General features: G+C 40.9%; 1 long non-coding RNA gene across 1 annotated transcript in view; it reads right to left on the bottom strand.

The window, feature by feature from the left end:
• Positions 1-483: 483 nt before the first annotated feature.
• Positions 484-19,546, bottom strand: part of LOC139085128 (uncharacterized) — a 139,914-nt gene continuing 120,851 nt past the window's right edge. Inside the window, exon 2 of the long non-coding RNA XR_011543191.1 lies at positions 484-1,690. This is a non-coding gene — a long non-coding RNA (uncharacterized lncRNA). The remainder of the gene's footprint in view (positions 1,691-19,546) is intronic.

Genomic DNA, 19,546 nt, shown 5'->3' with positions numbered 1-19,546 from the left:
TCCTTTGTAAGCTGTTCAGGCATTCTTAGCATTAAAAACAATTTTTTAAATAATTATTAAAAATAATTATTAAAAAATAATTTTTTTCCCAAAGCCCACAGATAGAGACCTATATGAGTGACTGATAATTATGTAAAGAACCCATTAAAGAAACCATCTTGATTGCTAGAAACTCAAGATGGTAGCGAGGAGAGACCGGCAGCGATTTATTCCAGGAGAAGGAAGATGTAAATGTTTACTAAATACTTTCTAAGTACTGAACTTTCAGTCAAACACTTTCACATCCCCTATAACATGTGGTTTAGTCTAAGGTAATAATTTAATGTAATTCTCACAACAATTTAGTGAAATGGGTATTATCTCTCATTTATAAATGAAGAATCAGAGGCTGCAAGAAACTTAGGCACAGAGAGGTTAAATACATTAGATATGACCTTTCATTACCTTATCTATCGCTATGTTACAAATTACCCCATACTTTGGTGGCTTAAAATAACAGAGGTTTATTATCTCATAGTTCCTGGCACATAGGAAGCACTGTAGAAGAGATTGCTATCTTTGTTGCTGATGTTGATGATGTTGGCGTTGTTGATGCTGTGTCTAGCTGAACTGAGGTGTGGGTTGGCTAGAATTATGGAAGGTAAGGTTACAAAATAATAACAATTCAGGCAAGTGTTTGTTATTCTAAGTGCTTTACATGTATGAAGTCAATTAAACTTCACAACAACTCAATGAGGTAGAGATTTGTATTATCTCCATTTTAGAGCTAAGGAAAAAAACCCTGAGAAAGTTTCTCTGAACTGGGTGATTCTGGCTCAAGGTCTCTCAGAAGGTCAAGACTTCTGGTGGGGTTGCAGTCATCTGAAGGCTTGCCTGGGGCTGCACCATCATCTTCAAAGATGGTTCACTTACATAGCCATTGGCTGGAATTCTCAGCTCCTTGCTGGCTGTTGGTAGGAATGTTCAGTTCTTCCTCACGTGGTCCTCTCCATGGGGCTGCTTGAGTGTTCTTATGACATGGCTCCTGACTTCTCTCAGGGTAAGTGCTCCAAGAGAGAAAGCAAAGATGAAGCCACAATGTTTTGTAAGACAATCTCAGACAATCTTCCATGTTATTCATGCATATTCATACATATTCCTAATATGCATTAGACATGACCCACCAAGTTCAGCTCACACTCAAGGGGAAGAGGAATTAAGTTCCACCTCTTGATGGGAAAAATATCAAAGGATGGTACTAGCCTTACTGCTTCTGCTCCTGGATACTGCACTGTTTCTTGTCACTTCCTTATGCCCCGCACACACCTTTGTAATGAGACTCTTTGAATATAAACCCTCCTCAAATTATCCTAATTTCAGTGTGTTGCCTATTTCTTGATGGGAACATGACTGATATAATAAGATTTATGGAAAAAGGAGAAGTTTGGGGATTTTTGCATAAGCAAGTATTAGAATTGAGGGAAACAAGTACTCATCTTGGCACTGAAGTTACAAGATAAATGAGAAAAATCCCCTCAATTAGAGGGACAGACAGATATATAAATATATACTAGAGTAAATTCTGAACCAATACCCACCAGCAGACTGAAGACGAGCATGAATACCTGAGTTTGAGGGAATCAAGGAGGGCTCAAAGAAGAGGTCACATTGAACCAGGTCTTGATAGATGGATCAGGATTAGCCATGAAGACTAGAAGATATATAGAGATTAAGGTGAACAAAAGCACAAAATCACAGTGTAACAATTAAAAGCCAGACTCTCTGGACTGAAACTCTACCCTGCCACTAGCAAGCTGTTTGATCTTGGGGAAGTTACTTAACCTCTCTAGGCCTCAAATTTCTCATTTGTTAAATGGTGATAATAGGACAGTTTGAACAAAAGGATGAACGTAAAATGTTTAGAACAGTTTCTGGCACGTAGGAAGCACCGCGTAAGTGATTGTTAGCCCTACTGATGATGTGGTGTTCTCGATGCTGTGTATCGCTGAATTGGGGTGTGCACTGGGCAGACTTATAGAAGGTAAGGTTACAGAATAATACTAATTCAGGCAAGTGTTTGTTATTCTAAGTGCTTCATATATATGAAGTCAATTAAAATTCATAATAACTCAATGAGGTAGATATCAGTATTGTCTCCATTTTAGAGATAAGAAAAGAAACTCTGAGAGATGTTAAGTCTTGCTCAAGGTTACACAGCCAGTAAGTGGCATAGAAAAAGTCAAACCCAGGTAGTCTGGTTGCAGAATTTGCATCCCAACCTCTAAATCATACAACCTGAGGACCGGATTAAGAAGGAGCCAGTACACCACGACCACATCACTTTATCCGGAGAGTAACTGGCAGTGATGGAAGAATAAGAGTAGTAAGACAATTGCATTTATTAGAAAAGTGGCCCTCATCACTGTGCACAGCACAGATTGGAGAGATGAAGAAGCTAGAGAAAGGCAGACTGGAAGAATACTGTATTTTGAAGAACAGTGTGAAAGCTGGTCTAGTGGGTGAGAGTAGGGTCACTTTGAGAAGTAAGGGGAAGTAATATTGAAGAAGTGTTCTCTTATTGAAAGACTTAACTTTTTCTTGGGTCAATAGCTTGTGTCTGATAGTGTTTACCAAAGTCCATCTTCCTCTTTTTCTTTATGTACAGACACGCAGCTTCTGCATGCACCCAGCTTCTGCAGTTTGTTGTGGCTATGAGACTGAGCTTTAGCCAACAGACTGTAAATAGATGTGATGTGGGCCACCCCCATACATCTTCTTTATTCCGTTTCCTCTCCTGAATGATTGTGATGGTAACTTCCAGAAGGCCTTAGGAAGCCACATCGTGTTCAAGATGGCAGAATCCCTATCAGCTTTGATTCCTGAATGACTGTAGAGCTGAAACTCCCACCTCCCAACACACCCTTTACTGGCCACCTCACTGGACTGTTACATAACGGTACAAAGAAAATTTTTGTTGTGCTGAGACACTACAAATTTGGGTCTATTTTTTATCACAGTCTAGCCTAAACTAACCAATTCATATCTGATCCAAACAAGGCTGAAATTATCAAAGCTGATTCCCCAGGGATAGTCGAAACCTTCAGTGTGAACGATTTCCCTTTGATAGAACTCTCTCATGCTTTTCGAAACCTCTTTCTGTCACAGCGCTTTCGGGGAAGTCCTTTTGGATACATCTTGGGTTAGGGGAAATTAAAAAGAGAGAACGGGAAAGAACATAAAACAGTACCTCGTGTTTCAGGATTTACCAAAGACGTCATCTGCTCTGGGGGTAACAGCGTGACGGGCAGTCATTTGTAACTCACAGAACATTGAGTTTCTGAGTATTTTTAACTGATGAAGGTCAAATTCACTGAAGAGTTTGCTCAGGTGGTTACCCCAAATATATAAAACCCAGGTTTCATCTGCAATGGCAAGAAACTAAAAACGGGTAGGCCTGTTTCTGACTCTCAGAGAGTACAAAGTGAAAAGCGGCCCCTGAAGACTGACAGCACTGGAAAAACAGAAGACACACGTTTGTTTCTTTTTTTTAAAGCCGTCAACCTCAAGCTTAACTACTAATGACTGGGTTTCATTTCAGTCTACCCCCGTGGTTTTGTTTCTTATATTTTGTAAAATGTGAGCCTTTTTGGTCATTCTGACAGATTTTCCAGCACTAAAAATATCAGGGGCTTAACTGACAAATCATGGGTATTTTTGACAAGAAGTAGATTAGCCCTGGGAAATTCTCTCACCTGCTTAAAAAAAAAAGACACCTATGGGTTACAAAGACTCTTTCAGTGCTTGACCTAAGAATTCTTTCTTTACCATCTACTCTGTTCTTATTGATACACAAATAGCACACACTCTGTTAGAGCAGTATTTTAAAATGTGCAAATATTAATTAATCAATATAGGCGTTAATAAGTCCCCATTTTTCTGTGACTTTTCATGCACTGAAAACATATGAAGATGAGATAAATATTTGTTTTTCACTAAAAATTAAACCATGAATCTCCTATTGCTTTCAATGGCTCTTATTGGCACCTACTATGCATATGCTCAGCTTGCTGATGTGAAAACTGAGCATAAAGTGGTTATGTAACTTGATGAAGTTCTCACAGCTAGGAAGTGGTAATCTACTTATGAACCACTTTACTCCCAACTTACTTTCACATGCTTGTGTTCAGTCAAGAAGCACTTACTGAGTGCTGCCTTTGGGCCTGACTCTGTGGTAAACACTGAAGATGCAGACTCTTGTCCCTGCCCTCATGGAGGTCAGAGTTGAGGTGGGGAGCCAGATTATTATCAAAGAACCACAAAAATAAATATTTGCTTATAAAATGAGACAAATGCTACAAGGAAAAAGAACGGGGTGATTCAAGAGCACGTAACGGAGGATCTGATCACATCCAGTGATTCAGAGTAATGCTTTCCTAGAGAAGGAGTATGAGAACTGATGTCTGAAGGAAGTATCGGCATTACTCAGTCAGGGGTGGTAGAGAAACATGGTCAGCTTCTCCCATCAAGAGGTAGTCAGTTTCCCCATCTGGGCTGGCCTTTGACTTGCTGTATCCAACAGAATGCGGAAAAGTAAATGCTTCTGCTTTTGCTCCCTTGGAGCATGGCCCAGAGACTCCCAAGTGAAGAAGCCCAGTCCGGCCTACTGGAAGATGAGAGGCGAGTGGAGAAGAGCTGCCCTGCAGAGTCCCCTGAGACCAACCAGCTGACAGCCTGCTCCAACTGTGAGCGGGGCTGTCTTGGATTGTCGAGCCCTTGTCCAGGTGCCAGATACCTGCAGCTGCCAAAGCAACTCCAGCAGAGACCACCAGACTATCTCAGCCCAAATTGCCCACCACAGAATCATGAGCGAGTAAAATGGCTGGGATTTTAAGACACCAATGGGGGTGGTTTGTTACAAGGCTAGAAGTTACTAATACACCAGGTGTAGTATGGGGGCTGGGACTGAATTCTAGGCAGAGGCAGAGGTGTATGCAAAAGTCACACAGAGGGAAGAAAGCACTTTTAGGGAACTGAAAGAAGAGAAGACAGAAGATTTTGGAGGGGCAGACAAGGTTCAAATCAAGCAGAGTCTTGTAGAACCCAACAAAGGCCTTTGTTTTTATCTTAAAAGCAAAGCAAAGTCATTGGAGGGATTTTAAGCAGGAAAGTGACATGGTTAGATTTATGCATGTGCATGACTTTTTTCTTCTACCAGACTGCGAACTCATCATGGCAGGAATCTATACTGAACATCGGTAGTAGAAACTCAGTACGTCTTATTTTATTGTTTGACTGATTGGATCGTCAAGATACCCAGTAGGAGAAAGTGAAATACCCCAGGTGTCCGGGCAATTTCAGAGGGTTGCATAGCATCCCAAAATAGAGGACACAGTAGATCAGACGCCACACCCCACCTCAGTTTGAGACCACTGAGGAGGTCTATCCATGGCTGAAAAAGTCATTCTTTCTACCAAAATTCCCCATTGGAAATCTGTCTTTGATGCATCTCCTGATCAGCAGGCAGCCACTGCCTTCTTTGCTTTTGAACTAGAGTTCCTTTAATTAGGTTGGCTGGTAAATAGGGAGAAGAGGCACAAGGAAATCCAGATAAATCATTGAGCTGAGTGTCTGTCCCTAAACCTGCTAAGGCTTTGGCCCTGGTGGTTTGTAAGGCTCAAGAAGAAGTCGTTAATGAATCAAAGGAGATCCTTGAGGGTCTGATGGCCATTCTGTTTCTTAAATAATTTGAACTCAGCAAGCTGTCATGGAAATGCCCCAGGGATTTGAAATCAGACAGTCTTAAGTTTAAATCCGTGCCATGCTATTTACAGCTTGCATAATCTTGTGCTAATAAATCTATTTTTGCTTCAGTTTCTTAAACTGTAAGCTGTATGGGGGTAATGATGTCTACCTAGCATGCGGCTGAAGAGCAAATGAAGTGTATAGAGAAAGCACCTGCACAGAAAGTTGTCAATTAAAGCTAGTTTCCATTACTCTTGAGAGTTTCTGAAGAATTTTGGAAGATAAATGCCAATGGCATTTTGGGTTTTTTGCTGTTTGTTTTCATATACACTTGAATTCTATATTTAGCTTTGCTGCAGATTTGCCTAATTTTAAACAGGAAAATCATCTTTGCTTGGCCTGTGTTTCAACCTTCTCTTTACTACAGTTCAATGATCCTCAACATTGGCTGCACATTGGAACACCTAGGAAGCTTGAACAAAAATACCGATGCCCATTTCTGTCTCCAGAGATCATAATGTAATTGGTCTGAATTATGATCTTGGTGTTGGGATTAATTTAATAAGATAATATTTCATAAATAATGTGTGCACAAAGCCATTGAACTACAGAGATTTTTGAGGGGTAAAGTGTCGTCACCTCTAGAACCCACTGCTGGTTTAGATCCATAGCCAATGTTATTTCTACTACATCATGCCCATAGATATGATATAACAAAACTTTTTTAGTCAATATGGCAACCAAATAGAACTGGGGCCACCTTGTAAGTAAAATGGCTTTGTGGCTTATTAAATTAACACTCTTGATATAGCCTAAGGAAACCAACCTTGTACCAAAGACCAGGGAGTTGTGTTTCTCCTCCTCACTTGAGATAGAAAATGATAATGCAAGTATTGTATTCTAATTACATGGGCTTGTGTCCCTCTACCATTTCATTTATGTTATGTTATCTCATGTGATGTAATTTCTGTCGCTTTATACGGTTAGGCTTCTCGATTTCACTCAAAAACTAATTCTTCAATTAGGGTATGCTGCCACCAGGTGGCAATAAGGGCCTCACTTGTGATCACCATCTGCCAATAATAATTGGTCATTCACACATTCATTCATTCATGATTATTTGGAGCAGTTGATATACCTTTTCACTTACTATCATTTAAAATTCCAAATGTAAACTTTAACAGCACAACTGAACTTGTATAGTTCGTTTTAGTTTTAATAATTATAAAGATTCTACATATAGGTGCGTATAAATAGTTGTATGTGTATGTGAAACTCTACATGTCTACATGTGTGAATGCTTTTAGAGAAATTAAAACTGAAGACAAAAGTTGGTACGTTCTTCACTATCCCTTATTAATTACTAGTCACACATCACTATACATGCTCTGTTCTGTGTTCTATGGCCAAATTTTGCCATTCGTACCTTTACGAAATGGAGCACTACTGTGGAACTTTAGACGAACTTGATATTAAAATTCATTCACATGGATTCTCAAACTTTCTAGCAATGAGTATTTCCAATTAAGGAGCTACTAATGCAGCTGCTTTCCCAGTCTGCTAATGAAATTGTTTCTATCAACGTTACCTCCTGATAAATTACCTTTCATTCCTTCCATGTAGAGGAAGTAGAGAAGACAATAACATAGCTTTGTGTTATTTCTGGGCATACTAAGTCCTCATGACCAGTTCCTCCTAATCATAAGACAGAAACATTCTTTCTTCTGCCCGTGGCAGAGGGAAATATCATGATGATGTAGCCATTAGCTATGTATGACTCAAAAGCTACGTATAATGATTCTCCTCTATCAGATGCGCTTGACATTAATGTCACTTTGAGTTTTTGACAGATCATCTTTGACATAATCACCTACTAAGAAGCAACCTAGAAATTATTTTTAAAACATCTTGTTCATAAAGAAGAATTGATAATGCCTTTTTATCTCCCTCTGTGTAGACACCTTCTTAGGAAAGGAGTTTCAATGACTCTCCCTCCCCCTAGTTGATATCACCCATGCCAGGAGACATTATAAGCAGCCACAGCATATTGCAACAGTGCATTTGTATGGGCCAGAAAGTCCCCATCTCTAGGTTGAGCATGGAATATTTTCACCTTCTCCGAGGTGATTGACTATTCTGACCAACCGAGCCACTTCATGCTAATTGCTGCCTGTGAAAACTAATCACATCCTCTTTTATAAATTTAGAAAAACAGGAGAGGGCCACTTAGTCCAAGTTATCCACATGGAGCAATGTTGAACAACTTTATAGGTAACTGCTGAAGCCTACACAGCCCAAAGTAAGGAGAACTGGGCTCAAGGAGATGGTACTACTAAGGATACTGTTTCTCTTTCTGTCTTGATCTCCCTGGTTGCTTGAAATAGTTTCCCATTCTTTTAAAGAATCTGTGAGTCTCAGGAATCTGTTCAGCTAAACTGGCCCAGCCACATTACTTTTAAACAGCCTTTGAAACAGCATTTCCTTGCAAGCTTCAAACTGAGATGGATAGCATTATCAGACAACAGATATTTGTGTTTTGGTCTTCATGATTTTGACTCTTTGGAAAAGATCCTAGAGACCTATGAAAAATTTTAAAAAGCCATGTCAAACCCCATCTCTAAAAATTCTGTTGTGGCCACTCCACACAACACTTTCCATTCATTTTCTACATTAATTCCTCAGTTCAATAAGCTGATTTAGGATGCAGAAAATGTTTATCGTTTTCCAAAGCTGTTATTCTGTTTTTAATCCTTGTATTATATCTAACCCTTCCAATGTCCTACCATGTTTCCTCAATTGGTTTGTAATCTCTTCTGAGGCCAGGACCATATCATTGCACTCCACATCAGTCAATTCCAGATGCAAAGTTAGGTACCGCACTCCTCCACTGAAGCCACTGTCCATCCAATTCATTCTTGCATTCATTTGTTTTCCCATTAATTCTCTCATCCATTATATATTTACACAATAAATATATACTGAGTACCTATTTTGTTATAAGCACTGTCCTGGATGCTCAGTATCCACGAGTAAAAGAAATAAACAAAACTCCTTGTCTTCATGGAGCTCATCTTCTAGTGGATGGAGGAAGTGAAATATACAGGAAGCCAGATAGTGATAAGGAAGAAAATAAACAGTTCCTGAGAGCATCTTGATGAGCTCAGGCTGTCCACATGGAAACTTAGTCTGGCTATGGATGAGGTCAAGAATGGTTTTCATGCCTATGGCCAGTACCTGGTGTACCTGGTGTGAACCCCAAACAGTGGAATGTTGACTGTGCTGAAGGTTTTCTTTAACCCTCTCCATACTGGTCTAGCCAGAATAACTGTACTTCCCTCCTACTTTCTGTTCTGAATTGTAGTTCACCAAGACAAGAGTTTTACCTTAAATGTCCAAGTCTTGAGTTGAAAACATCCCCTGATCAATTCTTCCCAACCTCTACTTCTAAGGATTTTTATCTCAACTTCATTCCCCCCGTTCCTGGCTAAAACACTGCTTTAAAATGGAACCAGTACATGGTACAGTGGTATTTCCATTTCTCTGTTGTTTTTTCAATAATTTACTTATATGTTAAAATATGAATGAACTACCTCCTATATAGGAGGCATTGGGCAGGAATCGGGGATACAAAGGTAATAGGTCTCCAGGTGAAAGAGATACTTTTTGTCAGATAGTTTATCACACTTCACATGATGTTATTTTATATAGCAGGTACTCAATCTTTTTTTTAGTCAATATGAAATTGTTTTTAAAACTTTAAATTTCTCGACTGTCCAAGAATTCTCTTTGGCTGTAGAAATTCTACTGTGTATACAAATATATCTCCTTCTAGGATGACAAAATGGCATTTTGTGAAAATGAGCTATTTTGAGTAAGAAGATATTCATGTACTAGAAACTATCTCCATAATAGTATAGATTTTTGTGCCTAATTTACCATCATTCTTGAAAATCACAGTTAAATTAACTTTTAGTCACTCTATTTGCATACATAAGTTGTCAAGGATTATGCAGAGTTGATGCATGTTGGAAGACACTTAACAGGTTCAATATGCCACTTGAGTCTTACTATGAGACAACTAGAGCCTACGTGAAGACAGGATGGTTGCACCTAGAAGGAAGCGGTTTGGAAAGGAAACAGTCTGAAACAAACATAACTTTATTGGCTTATTCAGACCTTGTCTTGAGCATCTGAATCTCATGTTCTCACTACCTTTCTGTAAATACTCACTGGCCTATGTTTTTATTATTCCCTCAGGTGCTTGAGTTCCTGCTTCCGGTGATTCTCACGAATGCTCCACTTCCTGTAGTTGTTCTGGTCTCCTTACTTTGTGCTGACCTCGTTACAGAACTGAGTTAGTTAGTATGGGTTATCACTTGGGCTTGAGAACTGTCATTTCTAGGCCTTGCTGTTCAGAGATGGTAAGTGGACTGACACGAATTAGCAGCACCCGGGAGCTTGTGAGAAATTCAGGATCTTAGGTCCTATTCCAGATCAGATGAATCAGAATATGGTTTAACAAGATCCCTAGGTAGTCCCTATGCACATTAAAATTTGAAAAGGATTGAAAGTCTAGAGCAATCATAAAAGAAAGGCAATGAGAAGCACCATCCTTAGCGCTGTGGGGAGATACAGGTTCCCACTCCTCTTCTCACCTAGATCCTCCATAAGAAGAGAACTTCCTGATCTAACTGGCTTGATTTTAGGACACTGAGTGGCAGGACTAGGGTGAGGCAAGTGAGGCTTGCAGGGTGCGACGTGTCTGGAGGCACTCTCTCTCAGGTACCGACTCTGCAGTTGCAGGAATCTGAGAGTTGGTGCCTCGTTAAATTTTGCACCCTAGGAACCCTTATTGCCTCACTTTAGTCATGGCCCTGCTGAGTGCTCAGGATCATCAAGGAATGGCATCACTAGCTGTTGAAAGTTTAGCCACTTGAGTGTGAGCATCTCTCCTCCGTCCTTTCTGTTCTTTAGGATAAAGCCCCTTGAGAAATATATTTTGTGCTCCTCCTCTACTCTTTTGCATCTCTCTTCTATGGTCTGATGGTAAAATTTGGGAACAAACGGAATGGAATGAAAAGGTTACAGAGGTCCTCAAGGCTCTTGGTTGGGCCCTGTAACTCCATTCATTTTACTAAGATCTCAGAGCATCAGATCAGCTCAGGATTACCCAGACCCTTGTTTGTCTTTTGTCATGTGTCCTTGTGCATACATCTTCCTTGATAATCACATAGAGGGATGATTGGGAAATGAGGTAGGATTCCCAACTTCTTAACTGAGAGGTCCACGCTGAGAGATTTGGGGAATGTCTCTGTTTATTTTTAGGGTGTGGATTTGTTTTCTGTTTAGATGAAGATCCCTGCAGCATGGCTCCCACAGTAGAGAACCCTGAAGGGGGGAAGTTTGAGTGATTGGATCCCCCCTCCCCCCCACCGCGGACACCTCCAACAGACGTGTGGGACCCAAGGCAGGCTCCTGCATTTTCAAGTCTTCACTTTTCTCATCAGCAAAGTGAGAACAATAATAATAATTCCCACTCTACAGGATTATTGAGAGGATTAAATCAACAAACGCATGTGATAAGTACTTCATAAAATACTATGCCAACGTTCTTGTTATTAACCTTGCAATTTAGTTTAAGAGGTATATGGGAAACAATATATTTTGGATAAAAGAGTCTCAGAGACCTTAAGTACCCCCTCAAAGTCCCACAGTCTGCAGGTGCTGGGACTGAGGCTTGAACCAGAATTCTTAACTCTATTTCTTTGCTCCCTATTGTACTGTCTCTCAGACATCTTATTGTTTATGTTCTCTGAATTGAATGCCATACCCTCCACCCTCCACTTACTTTCCTTCTTTATATCAAGACATCTTTTCAGATTCAGTCCCTTGGAACCTAGCGTCTTACTAAAATCATTATTGATCGACTTCTTGCAGAGTCGGAGGTAAGACAACAGCTGAAGCGAAGCAGGCTCTTCCTATTTGCATTTCAGGTGGGTCAGCAAAATGTAGCACTACAGCAGTGCCTGCATGGTAATAAAACATCTTGGGATGCACAGCACCTCTGGAGCAGGCTTGGGCTCATACATTCAGGCCAGGCCCTGAGGCTTCCCATGGAGTAACAGGCCTCTTGACTACCCTAGTAGGCAGGCTCTCCTGAAAAAACCGAAAGCTAACTTGGATATGCCCCCTACACACACACAAAGCCCTTGTCTGTCCTGGCCTCTGCATTATTCAGCATCCCCAGTTGCTTAGGGCCACTTGATACTCCACTGGATGCTCCCTCCTGCTTGTTTCTAAAGTAAAACCTCATCAGAGGCTAGAGAAAGTTCACAGGCTCCAACATCGTGGGATAAAGCATCAAGTGCCCCATTTGTACCCTACTTCTGAACTCCAGGTTGATTCCTCAGCCTTGTCCAATTCTCCTGCCTAGAATCTAATTTGGGGCCTTTGAAATTGGGATATTGCCTTGTTCTTCCCAGATGACTCTGTTAGGTGACTATCAACCAGGCAGATCTTCCTGCTTCACATTTCCAAACCCTTTCATTACATCTTCAGTGATCCTCACTTTATGGTCAGTGAACTACCCTAATCATTCATTCATTCCTTCTTGCATTGATTCAACGATGTTTATTGAGCATTTGCTATGAGCCAGACTCTGCTATGCATTAGAAACACAACGGTGAACAACACTAGTCCTTTGGAGCCATAACTTCTTGGGTTATACAGACATTCATTTATCAACATCAAATATTTATTATGCACCCACTACGTGACAGGGATTGTCCTTAGCATGAAGGACACAAGAGAATGAGCAGGTCTAGTCCCTGCCCACATGTAGCTTACACTGCACTGGGGTGGGGTGGGGAGGAAAGTAACAGGCACAAAATAATAATATGTCAGGTGGAAGGAAGTGATAAGGAGAAATTTAAAGCAGGATAACAGAAAAAAAGAGCAATGAGGAGTTCTCTTTTAGATAGGACAATCAGGGATGTTTTCTCTGATAAAGTGACATTTGAGCTGAGGCCTGAAGAAGCTAGGAAGCAAGTTATGTGGATATTTTGGGGAGGCATATTCTGAGAAGAGACAGCAAGGACGAAGACTCAAAGCTAAGGGTATGTTTGAAGTGCTTGAGGGTCAAGAAGGAGGATGGTGGTCTGAAAGAGAAAAGGAGAGTGAGGGAGGTGAGGTCAGATAGGATGTAGAAGCAGTGGGTGGTGGGAAGTTCTGTGTAGAACCTGTAAGGCCCTGGTGAGGCCTTCAGACTTTACTTTGAGTGAGAGGAGAATGCACCAGAAGGTTCTGAGAAGAGTGTTCATTTGGTCTGACTAAGATGTTAAAAGATTCCCTCTGTCTGACATAGGAAGACTAGACTATAGCAGGCATGGTGGAGGGCGAGCAGCAAAATCATCACAGAGACCCTTGGGATGATTCTCCGAGCAAAAAGAAGGTGGCTTGGACCAGGGCGCTGACAGTGGTGTCGGTGAAGATATTTTGAAGGTAGAAAATCAAGATTTGCTGAATGAGGAAGAGAGAAGTCCAAGATGACTCCAGGACTTTTAGTCTAAACCTCAGGATGAATGGGAATGTCATGAATCAAATAATCTCCCAGTGAAGGGTAATGTCACAAACTGAAGTTAACACCGAAGTTGGAAGACTCTAGACCATGTCACTTCTCAATTTCACCTCCAACACTCCCTCTTTCTTCCTCAGCTTTCCCACTAACCATACTCCATCTTATGGCAGAGACTTTGCACAAGATACTCCTTGTTAAGGATTTTGTATATTATTTAAGAGTGATGGAAAGCAGATATTATATAATGCAGCGAGATGATCATGTTAGATCCCTGGAAAGCTCACTTTGGCTGCAGGTTAGATAATGGATGAGAAGAGGACTAGTGCAAATGGAGGGAGGTTAGTTGGGAAACAATTACAGGGATCAGGAGTGAGAGGATGGTGGCTTGGACCAGAGTGGTATCATGCTAGATAAAGCCTGATATTGCAGGGCCATATTGGAGGCATTAAATTCTAGGGTCTTCCTAAGCAACCTGGTTGCCATGTTGGCATGGCTATCATTGATAGACCGGAAAGGACTAAATTAGGGTGCAGTAAGAGAAAGGTAGGAGGCAACCAGAAGGTATAGACTAAGCACAAAAGAGGTTAAATGTGGTGTTTGGGTGGGGCCCACAGGAAGCTATGAGCTATTTCCAGGAAGAGATGGCACATCTCTTTGATGCCCCAGTGGTTTTTAAATTTTTCTGCATGAAGTTCACCACTTTCTACCCATGTACTCCTCTCCCCTTTTCACATTCCTCCTCCTTCCCAGACTGCTTGAAACTTTTCATTTCTGCCCAACTGCTGTTGTCCTTGTCTATGCTCTGTTACACCTCCTAAGAGCTCGAAAAGGAGGTGGTATGCACAATGGTTAAGAACACTGGCTTTTGATTTGGATTGACTTGGATTTGAAACTCAGTTGTACTGTTTACTAACTATGTGGTTTGGGGTAAATTACTATATTTCTTGGAACCTCAATTCTCACACTTGCGAAGTGGTGAAAATTATAACACTTATCTCATAGGATGTTTATAAGGATTAAAAAAGACAATGCCTAATGAAGCACACAGTGCAAAGCCTGGACAGTAATAACAGCTGAGATTATGAAGTTCTTCATTTGTGACAAGCAGTGTTCTAAGAGCTTCATGTATATTAATTCATTTTATCTTTCAAACTATCCTCTTACACCCTTTTAACAGATGAGGAAATTGAAGCATAGAGAGGTTTAGTAGCTCACACAGGGGCACAGAGCTATGCAGTGGTAGAGCCAAGATATGAACCAGGTAGCCCCTCTCAATCAGTAGATTATATAGCCTTTCTCAAGTAGTGAATATTCAACAAAGGCAGCTATTAGCATCCTCACTGAACATTTTCAGGAATAGGCATTCTGGGATAGTTGCATTGCCTTCTTTTTTTTGTTGTTGAGAATCCTTCTACAATAACTGAATCCACTTTCTTGGAAACCTAAGGGGAAAATATAGGTCCTCAAATGTTAAATGAAAAAATGAATGATCCAGTTGCCCACAGCAGGCCCTTAGGAAATGTCTGTTGAACAAATGAGTGTTAGAATTAGGAATGGTTCAGAGGTGAGGGAAGCTCCCAAGGAGAACTAGTTTAAAGGGGGAAAGGACGACTGTGGTTCTGGATGTGTTAAATATGGCAGCAGAGCTAAGTGGCTGTGAAACCACACCCTGTTTCATTGTATTTGCATCAGAACAGTGCCTCTGCCAAGTTCTCCAGCCTTTTTGTAAGTGACATTTTGTGGCCAAAACATAAACTAATTTCAATATTTCTACTTGCAGTGTCATAGGTTACAAGCCCCTGTCATGGGGAGAGGCAGTGTGTGTAGTGGTTCAGCACACCAGGAGCTCAGGGCAAACTGCCTGATGTTTGAATTCTGATTCCTCTACTTTCTAGCTGTGTAATCTTGGGCAAGTAGCTTAACCTTTTGGTGCTTCCATTTCTCTATCTATGAAATGGAGCTCAAAATAGGTACTTATGCCATTTGATGGATGTGAGAATTAAATGAAATAATACACACAAAGGGGTTAGCAGAGTGCCAATAATATTGGTTATTATTACTACAGAATGCTGGTTGCAAGTCATGATCATACAACAGGTGACCTCTTGAAGAATAATTCAAGGAAGGCACCAATCTTTTAGGTCCCTAAGTGTCTAATCATATGGACTGGAATTATGATGGCAATTTCCTGAGCCTGCTAATTACTTTCATGCCAATTAAAAACAGTCCTTCTCTATATGTCTCAAAGCATTTAACGAAAAAGTCCATCCCATTCTTTTGCATTCTGTATCCCATTTCAAAATTTTGACACAACAGTATGTTTCATATCCCAGTCTATTCTAGATGATTTCATTTCATTCATTCTGTTTGCTTTCTACACCTAGTCACTCCACAGCATTTTACATTCTATTCCAATCCATTCCATATTCCATCTTACTTCATCTCATTTTAATTTATTCTTTATTGCATTCTCTGTCAAATTCCATGATTTTCCACTCACACCATCCCACATTCCATTCCATCCCATTCTATTTCCTATTCCATTCATTTCATTCTATCCATGCCTCCTTCTCCCAGGCCACCTCAGCCTGAAGAAAACGTAACAATTTCCATGTTTCTTTTGCTCCACCCCCACCTGTTTTCTGTGAGTACATTTCCCTCTCAAATTCGTCCTGAATGACTGTGGGCATTTCTCCGAGATCTATGGCCTACACTAGTAGTCTGGTGGTTTTCGCAATTTGCAACATTCTTCCTCTCCTGTGTTAGCTTGCTGTGGTGGCAACTCTGACCTGAGCCAATTACATTAGTTGCAGCTGATCAGGGACAGTGCAGGCACTTAAAGCTCAGACTTTCTCACTCTATCAATGAGGTGCCTGGCATTACACAATGCTATCTCTTACAAAAGGAAATGCTTATGGTTTCTTCCTCCTATTTGCCCCCTTTTATGGGTATAATCAGGCCTCTGGTTATATTCAGTAATGAGGCCTTTAAGAAAACAGATATATTGATGCTCCTGGAGGTCTGTTCAGGCAACTGGCACAGTGACCAGAGAGTTAACTTATTTGCATATGTCAGGACTGAGCAGAGTTTGGGCCTTGTAACCAACTAGGACATTTGGCACCAAAAAGATGGGGTGTGGGAGGCATACTTGTAGTGCTCAACAGTGACACCTGTTGACTCAGATGGAAACATTTGTATTCTAAGTGGAGTTGGGGCAGGCTTTGGGATTAATGACAAACAGCAAGAGCACAATGGACTACAAAGCAAATAACAAAGTTAAGCCATCTGCTCCCATTTGAGTTGGTTTCCCTGCTGCCAGAACTGAGTTGACGTTAGCAAGGATAAAATCAAATGTTAATAGAATTGATGAGGGAAAGCATTTGCAGAATATTCCATCAACATTTAGAGACAAACAATGTACTCTGGTCAGTTTAGGGAAACTGCAGAAGTAAACAAACTCAATGACCTGAAAGTGAAAGGCATTTTGGGGAGTGGTCAATAGTCTTGCATGTCTTTAATACTGGCTGCATTCAGGGAGATGATGAGCTTAGAGAGGCAGGATGGCAACAGGTAGAGAAGGGTTTTGCTAAGAAATTTTCTATTTATCTTGTGGGCAATGTGGAGTTATTAAAAGGTCTTTTAAGCAGTTGAAGATTTAATAGCAAATATACTTTAGGGGGAGAATATTTAGGATGCAGTGTGGAGGATGGATTGGAGGAGAGAGATATCATAGGGAAGAAACCAGTTGAAAAGGAGATGCCCTTATTTGTCAATTCAAAGGACAAAACTTCTTGATCACATTTTATTTATTTATTTACTTACTTATTTTGGAGGTAACATGGGGCAGTGAAAAGAACATAGGGTTTTAAAGAAATCAGACTTAACTTAAATCCCGCTCAGTAGCTATGTGGCCATGCCAAAATAGTAGACTTATCTGGGTCTGCTTCTGCATCTATAATGCGGAATTCATAACATCTACTTCATAGGATTGTCATGAGAGGAGATAGGTAAAGTATTAAACGCATTAATACTGTGCCTGGCACATGGAAAGTACTAGAGAATTGGTGTGGCCTCCCAACTCCATGGATCTGGATCCTTGTTCTTCTTCCGTCTTCCCAGAGACACACTGGTTTGTCACAGTGTAAAGGTTTTCAGGTGACCATGGTATGCATTTAATAGGCTGCCTCAGACTTGTGTATTTTCATATAAGTGTATCTACACACACACATGCACATGCACACACACATGCACACACACTACATAAAATGGCCTGCAAGCAAAAAAAATCTTCCTGTGGAATATCACAGACAGAAATAGGTCTGTAAATAGGAGACCTTTTCATGAAAATTTCCAGATACACCAGTTGGTCAATTCTAGAACATCAAGGCTCAGACCAACATTTGCATCACTCTTTTGGCGTCTGGTTGCCAACCATGGAAGCAGACATTTTGCCGCCTCCATTTTAAATTTAGATTCTGACATCATCTCCCGGCTGAACGTGGGTCATGGTGGATGGCCAAGTTCACATGGCTATTTTCTCCAGTTTCAGCTGTCCTCTAATCTGTGGTCTCCTGACAGTTTTCACCCATTTCTTCACAGAGAGCTTATCCTCCCCCCTACTTTTTTTTCCCTTCAATTCATGGAAATGAATCAGGTCTGTGATGGCGTCATTCAAAAGAGAAAGCTAATTAAAAAGGTCCCCTTTCCTTCCTGTTAGAGACCTTGCAATAGTTCCCCCTTTTAGGAGACACAAGCCAGGAAGGAAGCTCTTCAGTACAGCTGTGAATAGAGAAGCTCTGGCCGAGGTTTTGGGGAAGCTGGGCGATCACTCCCAGTTAAACTGTTAGCTCCCTGGGGATGTGTTTTAAGCTGCTTTGTCTTTTCCAAGGTCAAGATAAACAGAAAAGCCTCTGGCTACTCTAACCAGAAGGAACATGTGATAATGTGATACAAATATTAACTATAGCGTAAGAATGGTGAAGTTGCTATATGGGGAAAGATATTTTCTAGGAGATGTTCATCCTGGGACGAGAGCTCTAATAAGCAGTAATGTTTACATAGCTCTTCCTATGGGTCAGAAATTGTTTTAAGTGTTTTACATATGCCAAGTCATTTGATATTTACAGCCACCAAAAGGGGTAAGTACTGTTATGACCTTCATCTTACAGATAGGGAAATGGAGGTGTAGAGGAAATAAGGTGGCCAGCCCAAGATCACTCGACTAGTTAATGTCAGCTTTGAACCCAGACATTTGGTTCTGGAGCACGTGCTCACAATTACTGGACTGCACTGTTTTTTCAATGCATACTACTTAAGTGCTCATAACTTAGTTTGAAACTGTATAAGAGCAGGAAGCAAACTGCCTCAAGAGCATGTGGACCAGAGAGGTATTTTATTTGGACTCTATAGTGCTGAGCAAAAAATGCATTACACTTGAGTTGATTGCCCATATATATATATATTTTTTTTTTTTTGAGGAAGACTGGCCCTGAGCAAACATCCATGCCCATCTTCCTCTGCTTTGTATGTGGGACGCCTACCAAGCAGTGCCATGTCCGTACTTGGAATCCAAACCGGTGAACCCCGGGCCACTGAAGCAGAATGTGCAAACTTAACCTCTGTGCCACTGGGCCGGCCCCTGCTCATATTTTTAAATTGAAGAAAATTAGAAGTTATGAAAGTAAAATAGGCAATGTAAACTTTATGATCTCTCCAACTGAACCTTTCATTCAATAGATTTGGAAGTCAAAGCCAAAATGAGTTAAAGGACTGGTCTAACATTGCCTGTGTAAGTGCAGAGATGGAATGTGCTGTGGACTGAATGTTTGTGGCTGCCCCCCCACCACTGCTCCTATTCATATGTTGAAGCCCTAACCCCAGTGTGATGGTATTGGATGTGGAGCCTTTAAGAGGTGATTAGGTTATGAGAATGGAGCCCTCATGAATGGAATTAGCGCCCTTAAAAGAAAAGACAAGAGGGAGATGATCTTTCTCTGCCACGTGAGGACACAGCAAGAAGACGGCTATCTGCAAGCTAGGAAGAGAGCCCTCACCAGAAAGCACATCAGCCAACACTTTGATCTTGTACTTCCAGCCTCCAGAACAGTGAGAAATACATTTTGTTGTTTAAGCCACCTAGTCTGTGGTATTTTTGTTATAGCAGCCCCAACTGACTAAGATAGGATGAGACCCCAAATCTGATTCATAGAGGGAGGCTCTTTTTCAAAGATTCTGTGATACCTCTTCCCA

Source organism: Equus przewalskii, chromosome 8 (genome assembly GCF_037783145.1).
Source record: "Equus przewalskii isolate Varuska chromosome 8, EquPr2, whole genome shotgun sequence".
In the NCBI taxonomy this organism is placed as follows: Eukaryota; Metazoa; Chordata; class Mammalia; order Perissodactyla; family Equidae; genus Equus; species Equus przewalskii.
The sequence above is the reverse complement of the archived record's forward strand: the minus strand, read 5'-3'. Positions and strand labels throughout refer to the sequence as shown.